Source organism: Tamandua tetradactyla, chromosome 10 (assembly GCF_023851605.1).
Source record: "Tamandua tetradactyla isolate mTamTet1 chromosome 10, mTamTet1.pri, whole genome shotgun sequence".
In the NCBI taxonomy this organism is placed as follows: Eukaryota; Metazoa; Chordata; class Mammalia; order Pilosa; family Myrmecophagidae; genus Tamandua; species Tamandua tetradactyla.
This window is the reverse complement of record NC_135336.1, coordinates 33,605,799-33,616,821: the sequence shown is the minus strand read 5'-3', so window position 1 is coordinate 33,616,821 and position 11,023 is coordinate 33,605,799. Positions and strand designations below refer to the sequence as shown.

Genomic DNA, 11,023 nt, shown 5'->3' with positions numbered 1-11,023 from the left:
ACATGGGTACGCGAAGGATAGTACAGGAAGGCAAGTTTCTGAGGGAAAACTAAAGAGAAAGTGGGGAGTTTAAGGACGCCGGTGGGTGTGGGAGAATGGCAGAGGACAGTGCTTTTGTTATGGGAAAGAGAAGTTGAGGGGAGAGCGCGCGACTAAGGCTCAGCAGAAAGAAAAGTGGATGTCAGGGGAGAAATTACCCTAGAGTTTGGGGGACTTTTCTTTTTTTTTCTCACCCCAGCTTCCTTTCCAAGACTTTTTCTTTGCTCCATTTTGCTCCTCCCCCTCCTCCCCGCCTCCTCTTCCACCCCTCCTCCTCCTCGCGCGGTAATGGGAGGCTCCTAGGCAGGAGAAGCAAAAGAAGGGATTGTTTGCGAGTTCACTCATCCAAAAAAGCTTCTTCCATATGGAGGGACCGGGTGCGCCCCGCGCGGCGTCCCTCGCCTTGTCCTCCTGCAGCCGCCGCCACCGCGGCCCCCGCTTCCTGCCGCAGGGACCCTGAGCCGGGTGTCGACCGCCAAGCACGCACTCTCACGCGCGCACACACACACACATACACACACACTACGCACACACACACCCTCGCACCCGCCGCAGCCACGCGCGTCCGCAAGCTCCCTCCTTCCCCGGCCGGCAGCCTCTCGGTCCAGGACTTCTTTGTTGCTCCCGCTGCGTCTGCTCTCCAGTTTTGTGTGTCCCGGGGTGTCACTGTGCGTGTGGTTGTGTGTCCGTGCGGCGCGGTCCTGTGTGATTTGCCGCGCGCGCACTACCCTGGCCACCGGGCCCCGGCTTGTCCTTCCCCGGCATTGGCTGCCCCAGAGGTGAGTCAAGTCGCTGAAAGTTTGTATTCCTTGCATCAAAAGTTGTGTTTATTTGTTGGTTTGGGAAGAGGAGGGGAGCGGAGGCGGGCGGAGGCCGGGAGCTGCCGAGGAAGCATCGGCGGGTGGCTGACGGGGGACGCGCGCGCGGCGGGAGCGGGATCCGCACGCTCCGGCGGGAGGCTGCGGCCGAGGCGGGGCGCGCCCAGCGCGGGGACTGGAGAAGTTGGGGCGCGGCAGGCAGTCGGGGTTCCCCAAGCTGCTGCCTCCGAGCCGCGGCCGGGACCAGGGGAGTGCGGCGAGTGGCTCCCTGCTGGTCCACTCCGGCGGGGTCGTGGTAACTACGTCCCCGCGTTCCCGGAAGCTTCTTGAGTGAAAGAAGGGCCCGGGCAGCTTCCCAAACTTCCTCGGAAGGCTGTCACCAGTGCTCCGGCTCCTTGCGTCAGGCCGTAGGAGAAGTCTGCACAGATATTTGTAAATACATAGAACCACCCCAACACCCTTTTGGCCTCTTCGGGACTGAGGGTTTATAGTAGTTGACTTTTTAAAAAGGAAAACACTAAAATGAAGGACTGAACAGTCTAGGAGCCAAAGGTCCAGTAAAAAGCATCCCTGGCTGGAGGACTAAAAGGGGGTGAAGCTGAGATGGGATGTCCAGAGATGTATGTGGATTCGGGACAGCAGAAAGAAGCGGGGGGGGGGGGGGGTAGCTGTGGGGGAACTCAACATCCTCCTGGGCTTGTGCTATTGGAATTTTTGTTTGTGCAACCGAGGTGGAGAAATGAACCTCAGGAACAAGTGGTAAGGGGGCTGTGGGGAGAAAGGAATCGAGGAAGAATTTCCTGCTGTGTGGCTTTTTTGAGCCTGTTTAACTTTCAGGGTGCTCACGGTTTGTTTGGTTTTCTAGGAAGTGGGGGAATTTCGAGAGGTAGACGGTGAGCAGACCTGGCTTAGAGAAGTTTAAGGAGTCTTGGGAATTTGTTAATTTTGTTTTGGGGCTGGGGGTGGCAGAGGTAGAGGTACTTGAAAAGTTGTGGTGTTGCTTTGCTCCAAATATGTGGCAGCAGAGCTAAGAATACCCAAACCACACACTAGTAATCCTAAACAGGCACTTTCTGGGTGTGGTGGGGTATCCTGCCCCTCCCCTCATCCCTTCTCTGCAAATTCATGTGGGTTCACATAAGTTTCTCACCCAGAGTTACCTCTTTGAGTGGATTGAGTGACATGTATATTTTGATTTCAAACTCCTGTGCCATCTCTAAATGCCTCCATCCAGCACACATTTGTTACTTAATTCTTTGTTGCCTAAAACTTTTCAGTCATTGCCATGTAATGTATGTAATTTCTAAAATTCTTGAATGCACAAACATTTGTGATTTACATAATGACTGGCTTTTTGATTCCTTTGGTTACAGTCAATAAATCAATCTCCACTTTCTCAAGGGCAACATGGAAAAACTTAAAGTACAATCTTGGAAGACTGAGTGGGGGCTACGGTGCCCATCCATCTGGTTGACCTATTTGCTGAACTTTACTTAAAGCAAATTTGAGGCAAGAGGTTGGCCATTTTGAGGTGTGTAACAGGTTTCCCAGGAACATTTCTGAGGTCTTATAATTGGCACTTTTTAATGGTCTCATAATTGAAACCCAGAAGGTTCCCATGGTAATCCTGAAGCACCTTGAGGTCAGTGGGATGGAGGCGAAGTGGAAACAGCAATGGAGTTTTGATTTTCCTACCAGATGCAATTTGAAGTGAGTTATGGAAAGAGGTATAAATGAAAGAAGTAGGAGTTGCCTCATTGTGCCACTTTGCTGATGCTGCCTGCTGCCATTTAAATTCGTTATTCAGAGCTTGGCCCTTCAAGAGGCTAAGGATTGAAGTCTAAAGATTGAACCCTCAGACACGGTCCCTTTGCTCCTCTTTGAAGAACAGTGACATTGCAAAAGACGTTCAGAAGAAGAAGGTGCCCAAGTAGCTTTTTGGCTCTGCTCTGGAGAGGAACTTGTTCTCAGAATGGTTGTTTGTTCCTTGCCACAACTGCGGTGAAGGAGGTGGGATGGATAGGGGTGACCCTGCTTAGCTGTGGATTGGTTGGCCAATTGTGATAAAGAGGGCAATTTATGTTCCTTTCAAAATCCTCCAAATGGGTCCGGAGATTTTCCTTTCTTTGCAGTGCTTATTCAAGTGTTCGTGATCACACTTCTCTCTTCACCAACTGGGTCTTTGGTTTCCATGGCCTAAGGGTGAAGAGGAGATTTTACTCATGAAATAATTCAGTTGACTTCCCCAAGCTCCCCACAGGGTTTCAGAAAACAGAGGGTCAGAGTGAGCCTGATGGTCACGGTATTCCAGGACACCCTTAGAGTGGGTTCAGATTTAGGCAAAATCATCGGTATGATAAATGAATTAAGTGGTATATCTCTCTGTGCCTTGCAAATTACAGCTGAGGAATATCCAAGTGCACCAGATAATTGCTGCTTCTTTCTGGCCTCTGAATAAGCAAGTATTAACCTGACACCAAAAGATATTATGGTGTCAGGACCAAAAGCATTTGGACCTTGCTTGTTTTTCCCTACAAATTCCAAGCAGCTTTGCTGTCTGAGAAAATATAGGAGAGAGAAAGGGAATGAGAATTGGGGAGGGAGAGGGAAGAAAATGATGTGTTACATTTGCTAAAATTTATTTACTTCAGCCCAAGGAACTTCTTGTCATTTCCATATAGTTCATCAGACATCAGACTGGGAGCTTTTCTGTAACAGGAGAAGAAGTTTTCTTAGTCAAAGAATGGCTCCCCACACAATACCAATTTTTACTTATTGCACAAACACCTACTACTAATAAAGAAAATGTTTTTTTCAAAATGAGCCACAGTTCTATACTAGGGCATGACTTGTTTTCATTCATCCACGTGTATACATACTTTTAACATAGCTGTGATAATAGTATGAACTCTTTTATAGTCAGAGAGCTCTGGAGTATCTACAGAAGCCTACATTTTTTACCAGACTCACAGAGAACAAAATGACCAAACAAAATGTGCTCTTTCTCTTAATGCTCTCACTTTTAATGCCTTTTATTTAATACTCTATGGAGCCACAGTGTGCCTATGATGAGAAACCACTTTCTTGTTGGTAGGAACAAGGCAAATCCTAAAAGCCTCCCACATGGGCAGTCATAAACATGGAATATTTTCATAATTTATGAGGCTGAATCAAATATTTGGGGTTGGGAGGTGGAATGAGAGAGAGTGTTTGTTTTTAATATAGAAATCCATGTTTACAAAAAACTTTCCTCAATAAGGCTTTTGCTCCTTGGAGTCCTTGGAGTTGGTAATGGCAAGAGAAGGGGAGGTAGAAAGCAGGAAATAAGGTTCAGAGGATCCATCTCACATGTCACTGCCCTTAGGATTAGGAAACTTGGGTTGGAGCCCTGGTTCTGCCTGTGAACTCCTTTCACACCGACTCGAAGCACTGAACTAATCGATTCCTACATCTCGGCTGCCACGGAGTTAGACATTTCCTGAATCTTTCTTTTTTTTTTGTGAACAAACCCCAAGACTGGGGGCTTAGCCTATAGCTTTGGTTGTCCACACTGCTTGTGAGAATATCAAGAATTCAACTTGGGGAGGTTGAATTTCTCCCCACTCTCACCATTCCCCGAAGAGGGCTTGCAAATACTTTGATTGAATGTCATAAGTACTTGGAATCTCAGGTAGCACATGAGTTTTTGTTGGTTTGTCCAGAGTGATCCCCCGATGAATCCCAGAATGATTTGATCAGTGACTGGAAAAGTATTTCCTGAATCTTGCCCAGAGTGTCCAGTTAATTGCCAAGTCTTTCTTGTCCTTTGATTATTTCATCCATCTGTGCCATGTTTTCCATTCCTGCTACCACCGTGCTAGTTCATGCCATTGACAATTGTTGCTGACACCTGGCCAGGTTCCCTACTGCCTACCTGTTGCCACAGCACCCATCCTCCATCGGTTCCATAAGATAATGAAGTTGCTACACAGCTTAAAAGTACTCAGGAGTTAAAATCCAAATTCCTGAGCCCTCTCATAGGTGATCCTGTCCCATAAATAGTTGGCATCTTCTGCTCCAGCCTGACCCATGTAGATTTTTGCTGTCTTCATTCCTTGCTTGCACCTTATTGCCTTGGAACACTTCCCTGCAAGCCTATTTTACCTTGTATGATGCTGGCTCATAATGTGTTCCTAAGAAATATTTGGTAAATACTGATCAAGATGGACTCTGGACACGAAGGTAATGGTTTTATATGCTGATCAACGAAGTTTTAAGTGTAATCATTGCCCTGCATCCAGTGTGCATTTCAGTTCTAGTAAGGAGCCAGCTAACTGGATGTTTAGGGAGACAGGACTGAGAATAATTGCTTTCCCTCTGTTTTCTTATCTATTTAATGGAGTAATAGGGAATCACCATGATTTATAGCAATACACCTTATGAAAAAACAAGTACTCAACACTGTTTATTTTGTTGTTCAAAAGATGAAATACTTCTCTTTCTTCCCCATATCCAGAACAAGCTTCCTGGAACCCATGACCCCTGAAGTCTTGTCAATATTCATGCCATCTGAGCGTAGCAGCAATGAAGTAGAAGAAGCAGGTGAGATCTTCTGCCCACAGTCTAATATCTCCAGCTTACTTGGGTGAGCAGCCACTTTTTCATGTTTGTGTTGCTGCTTGAAGAGTGTTTCTTCCCCTTTACTTTTTTTTTTTTTTTTTTTTTTTTAACATGGACAGGCACCGGGAATCGAACCTGGGTCCTCTGGCATGGCAAGCAACCATTCTTGCCTGCTGAACCACTGTGACCCACCCTGTTTCTTCCCCTTTAGATTCAGAAGAATCCAGTTTTGAGTGGAATCTAGGCTAAACTTCCAATTGGTTCTAGTTTGACAGAGATACTCTTTTGGTCAATACCTCTGGTAGCCTCTTTGCCATGGGGTGGCCATGTGAGTCATCCTGGGGCAAACACTGGCAGACCTGCTGGATATGAACCATTTACTATGGGATTTGGAGTCAAAATCTGCTGTGAGGTCCCTGCTTGGTCTGAGTGAGGAAAGCCCTGTGTTTATATCTCTTGTCAATGGTTTTACAGAAAATGCCTTGTTTAATGATGTACTGGGCAGTGCTGTTCTCACAAAACCCAAAGGGTTTCCACTTTTTTCCATCTTCTGAAATAAAGTTGGGAAATAATTTCCCTTTTCCTAATGATGTATTTGGCCTTATCTTCAAAGAAGGCCTTTGATGTTTGGGTCAGAAATTGTAGCAGAGAAGTCGTAGCCAATAATACACAGTCAACCTAATTTGGTTGCCAGAGAAAATGTTGAGGAAAATCTCAACTAGTTCTCCAGATTAGTAACAGGAAAATGAACTGTCTGGGCAAGGTAAGTAGGGTTGAGGGAAAAACAACCCACAAGGAGCTGAGCAGTGGAAAGTATGGCAAAGGAATGCGTGTTCTTCTCCAAAATGAGTTTGGACAGCATTAGACAAAGTGGAGGGTGATGAAGCCATGTGTAGGTTGGAGCCTTTATCCTTTCAACCAGCATTTATTGAGTACTTGCTGTGTGCCTGGCCTCAAGGCATGTGTTGGCAGGAATCAATACCAGAACCCAAGCCGTCCAGAATTCTATTACTGAAAAGGAGGGATGTACAAAACACTGTAGCACAAACTTTCAAGTACTTGAACTGGGTCAATTAAGAAAGACTTCTTGAGGAAGGAGAGTCAAATCAGCCTGAGCCTTCCCTAAAGGCAAAGGTGGAACTGGCAGTATTAAAATATTCTTTAACTTCCACCTATATGTGTCTTCATCATTTTTTTCTGTGAAAACACTTTCTTCTTCAATGGATATAGGGTTAAGTATTCTTGAGAATGAGATTTCAAGTTCAAAATAGTTTTAAATTTTAGGAAAGTTAAAACCTGAAATGTCTACATTTACAAGAGAGTCTCAGAAATCTGGGTCTTAGACAAGTTTCTAAAGCAAATTACTAAATTGCTTTCAGGGAGAAAAGGAAATGTGTGATTTTTTTTCTCAGATGTTAGCTGAGAATTCTAGATGCCCCTGTATAACTATGGGTGAGACAAAGAACCGTCTAACTTTTCCATGTTCAGTTTTTTGGCCTTTAAATTCTATTTGTCCTTTGTTTCTCCTTTCTGCAGTAGGTTTGCATAACTCTGAAATCATTCCACGAGTAGCAAGTGAGGGGGCATTTATTTTAGAACAAATGATTATCTCTGGGCTCCTCAGTTGCTCAGGACCCTCCTTGGCTGCCTTAAAGATGACTATCACCGGATCTTAGAAGCTCCCCACACAGGCGCGACTGGAATTGGAATCTTGAAGACAGCCCTCCCCCACCTTCCCTGGTCCTGCCAATATTTTTCCAGATTAGTCCCAGCCAAGTACCTTTCTTTACTAGTCTGAGCTTACCTAACATTACAGTCCCTGCAGGTTTATTAGGTATGGGTCACAGTTAATTGGAGAGGAAAATTGGGGGTTCTGGGTTTATTAGTTTTCTGTGAAAGCAGAGGCTGCTGTTAATTATTTCACAAGTCATCTCCCCAACTTGACTCTCTTTCAGTTTTCTGTCTATAATGAATATCATCCCACAGTAATATCATGGTAGTGTTTCCTTTTTACAATACTGTGTCCAAGCATGGGGGATTTAATAATGCAATCAGTTAGTACAGCACCCACTTTTGCAAGTGAGTCCACATAAAGTTATGGAGAAGCATCACTGTTTACCTCTGTCATTATGAATGGATGATCTGTAGTTCACGAATCACACAAGAACAGGCTGTGGTAGAGCCAAGAGATTAGACTCTAATGACTCTTCCGATTTGCATGGCTTTACACCAGTCACCTGCAGCCTCATCTTCACCTTTAGTGATCTGTCATCCTGTGAAACCAGTCAGGTCCAGGTGCAAGTCCCATAGTAGATGCTTCTCATCTATAACCTTCTGTTGTAGCAACAGGGGCGGAGCAGCCAGGCCTGGCTCTAGCCTCTCTGGACTGTGGCAGTTTGCCAGCGGGTTTCACTGGGTGGTCTTTGACAATGGGAGAAAGGAGGGGTGGGGGAGCTCGGCTCTCCTTCCTAAAAGGGAACAACAAGGTGGCTTTCTATAGGTGGGTTTCACATTGGCAGCCAGTCCCCTCATTGCTGAAACACCATAAAGGTCTTGAGTGTGGGTGAAAAGAATTGAACAGGTTGCCTGAAGGCGGTATTGTGATGGAGTTAATTTTTATTCCCCTGATTTCACAAACGAAGCCTTGCATTTATGTGGCGAGCCTCCCTCTTGAGAGGGTGAACACACACGAGCAGCAGGCAGCCTTCATCCAGTGAAGGAAGAATTATTATTCCCACTTGTCAGGCGAAGAAGTAAACCTCAGGCCCAGCCTCTCACCCCATCGCTCAGGGAAGCGGCAGTGGGACTGGAGGGCAGGCTGATATTGGCAATGCTCAGTGCAGGGGAGGCAGTGCTGCCCTGCCTGGCTTCACGCTCTTCCAGCTGGTGGAGAGGAGAATAGCTGCCTTTTCTTTTCTTTTTAATTAAAAAAAACAAACCAATACACTTAGAACCACCAAAAATGGACATCTTAGCTTTACCATAGACATATTTAAATATCCATATAATCATTGTAAAGCTGAGTTTGTGCAATAAGTTTCATAAACCAAATTAAAATTAAGGTAACAAGGAAAAATTCTACAAATTCAGATAGCAAAATTCTTAAATTCTCAGTATCAAACACTTAGATACCATTTGATCAGCAGTCAGAACTGTGAATGTTCTCAAAATGTCTAATGACTTATGTTACTAAATGATTTCAGGAGAATATGAGCATACAAATATGTTTACAATTAACGTATGGAAATCTTAACCACCTAAAATAGATATCTTAGCTTATCCACAAGCATGTTTAAAAAAAAAACTAAATAATCATCATAAATCATCATAAAGCCTATTTTTACAATATGTTTCATAAACCAATATAAAATTAAAGCAAGGAAGGAAAAAATCTATAGATGCACATATCAGAGTTTCTTAAATTCTGACTATTAAACACTTCCTTAAGTACCATTTGATTAACTATCAAGACTGTGAGAATAGCTGTCTTTTAACAAGCACCTACTGTATACCAGGCACTGTGGTAAGCAGCATAGGCACGATCCCTTCCATCTCCCAACAGTTTGGTGAAGATGGGCGTGACTACTCTGTCTAGCAGATAAGGGAACTGAAGCTTAAATAATTGTGTTGACTTGTCTGGGTCTCACAGCTGGTAAGTGGTAGTGCCAAAGTTTCATCGCAAGGCTGACTGACTCCAAAACTCCAGCTTTGTAGAGAAAAAAAAAAAAAAAAAAAGCCCAGACCATCTCCCCCGCCAAAAGAGAGTTCTAAAGCTTAGGACAACTGTTTCTTTTGCAACTAACAAAGTGTAAGGGGCAAAGGGATGGGGGAGCTTTCTGGGACTTGCCTTAAGAGATGTGGATTTAAAACTGGGACCATAGTTGGAAGGTTTTTGAATGAAGCAGCAGCAGAAGCATGAGGGAATCCAGGTTTGGTGTGGCAGCTAGTGGCAGACTTTACCGCTAGTATTGAAACTGCTTCCATCTTGTTGGACCTGATCTCAGAACATGTCTCTTGATTTTTTTTTTTTTCTGGGGACATTGGCTGTCTTGAATCCCTGCTTCCACTAAAGCTGTCAGATGAATCTGTTTCCTCCTAGGAGCTCTGCAAGTCTGATCAGGCAGGTCCTCTGTGCCCTGGGTGGGGGCTGAGGGGGAGGACGAGCATACAGTTTTACTGGTCAGGAGAAGTGGCAGCTTGCACAGAAAAATACCCTGGGGAAGGAAGCAGCAGCTTTGACAGACAGGTAACTGACAGGAGATGGTACCTTCCGGGCAGATTCTCACAGGGCAGCCAGCAGAAAGAATTCAACAGGCAGTTACCTGCAGAAAAGCAAAACAGATCTCTCCCTACGCACTTAGGAGAACGGTGGAGATTTGGCTGTGGAGGACACGTAGTTACCATTGTTCCTCATTTTCCTTTAACAATATGGAAAGTCTGAAGCCAGGGCGTTCTGGGTTAGGAGGTCACCTGGGTTTAAGATATTGTATGACCAACTAACTGGGTAAACAAGAGGAAGTCGTGAAGAGTTGCCATGTAAGCTGCCTTCTCAGGGCACTATGAGGTTGCAGTGAAATGGCACAAGGGAACACTTTTGATATAATTTCTTCCTACTCATCTTGAAAGCCCAAGGCCTCGGCATCTGTGCTCTGCCAAGGTGAGTGAGGAGGAAAGAGATCTGGGGAAACTGAGCAGAGACCAGAGGATAGGCACGGGGGGTGTGTTTGCTCGTTTGCTCATGTCTCTAGGTGCAAGAGCCTGGAGTGGAGGCAGTTTGGTTCTATGGCCAGACACCCTTCTGGATCCTTCCAGACAAGCTGCTTTCTCCCTTGGGGGAGGAGGCAGTGAAGGGTCTCAGAGTCCGGCTGGAGTTGGGAGAGGAAAAGAGCTTGTGGCAAGAGGATTCTGGTTTACATTCTTCCTGAGATAGGAAGGCAGAAGGAATCTGGAGAGTTTTTGGTGAATTCCAGATGGAATTCTGGAGTAAATCCTATTAGAAAAAGTGCACAGTGCCTGGGAAAGATGGTTGTTCCAGTAGGAAGCAGCATTTCTGGGGTCACTGCCAGGTCTGAGGTTGTGCGACATCCTGGTTAAGGACAGGCTTTGATTTAAACCAGACCTAGGTTTAAATCCTGACTTTGCCAGTCATCAGGTGTGTGATGCCGAGTGAGCTACCTAAACTTTGAGACCCCAGTTTCCTATAGTTGTTGCAAAGAGGAAGCATGGTAATACGTATAGAGCACATCAGATGTCTTATGAGCATTTGTTACGTGGTAGCTATTGTCACTATGAAAGTAAAAGGAAAGGGGAGCAAAGTGAAAGGAGGGTTATTGATGGGGTTTGCCAGCTGAGAAGGAGGAGCAGGAGAAAGCCCATGCTGATGGAACCCCCATTGGCTCTTTAAACGTCTCTGAAGAGAAAGGAATGAGAAGACGAGAGAAAGAAGAGCACACGCAGAGCAGGTGCTCCAGTAGGCCCCACCCGGGCTTCTCTGCTGCTCCTGCTTCTCCATCTGAACCTATTCTTTCTACCAGTTATGTCAGAAACCTTGGCATCCTTCTCGACTG

General features: G+C 45.4%; 1 protein-coding gene across 2 annotated transcripts in view; it reads left to right on the top strand.

Moving 5' to 3' along the window:
- Positions 1-293: 293 nt before the first annotated feature.
- The window catches only part of BOC (BOC cell adhesion associated, oncogene regulated), a 79,320-nt gene continuing 68,590 nt past the window's right edge, over positions 294-11,023 (top strand). The window contains exons 1-2 of one of the 2 annotated variants that reach the window (XM_077118368.1): positions 294-818; positions 5,353-5,438. The gene's annotated coding sequence lies outside the window, so the exon portion shown is untranslated. Of the gene's footprint in view, positions 819-5,352; positions 5,482-11,023 lie in introns of both variants that reach the window. The other variant, XM_077118369.1, reaches the window with a different exon arrangement.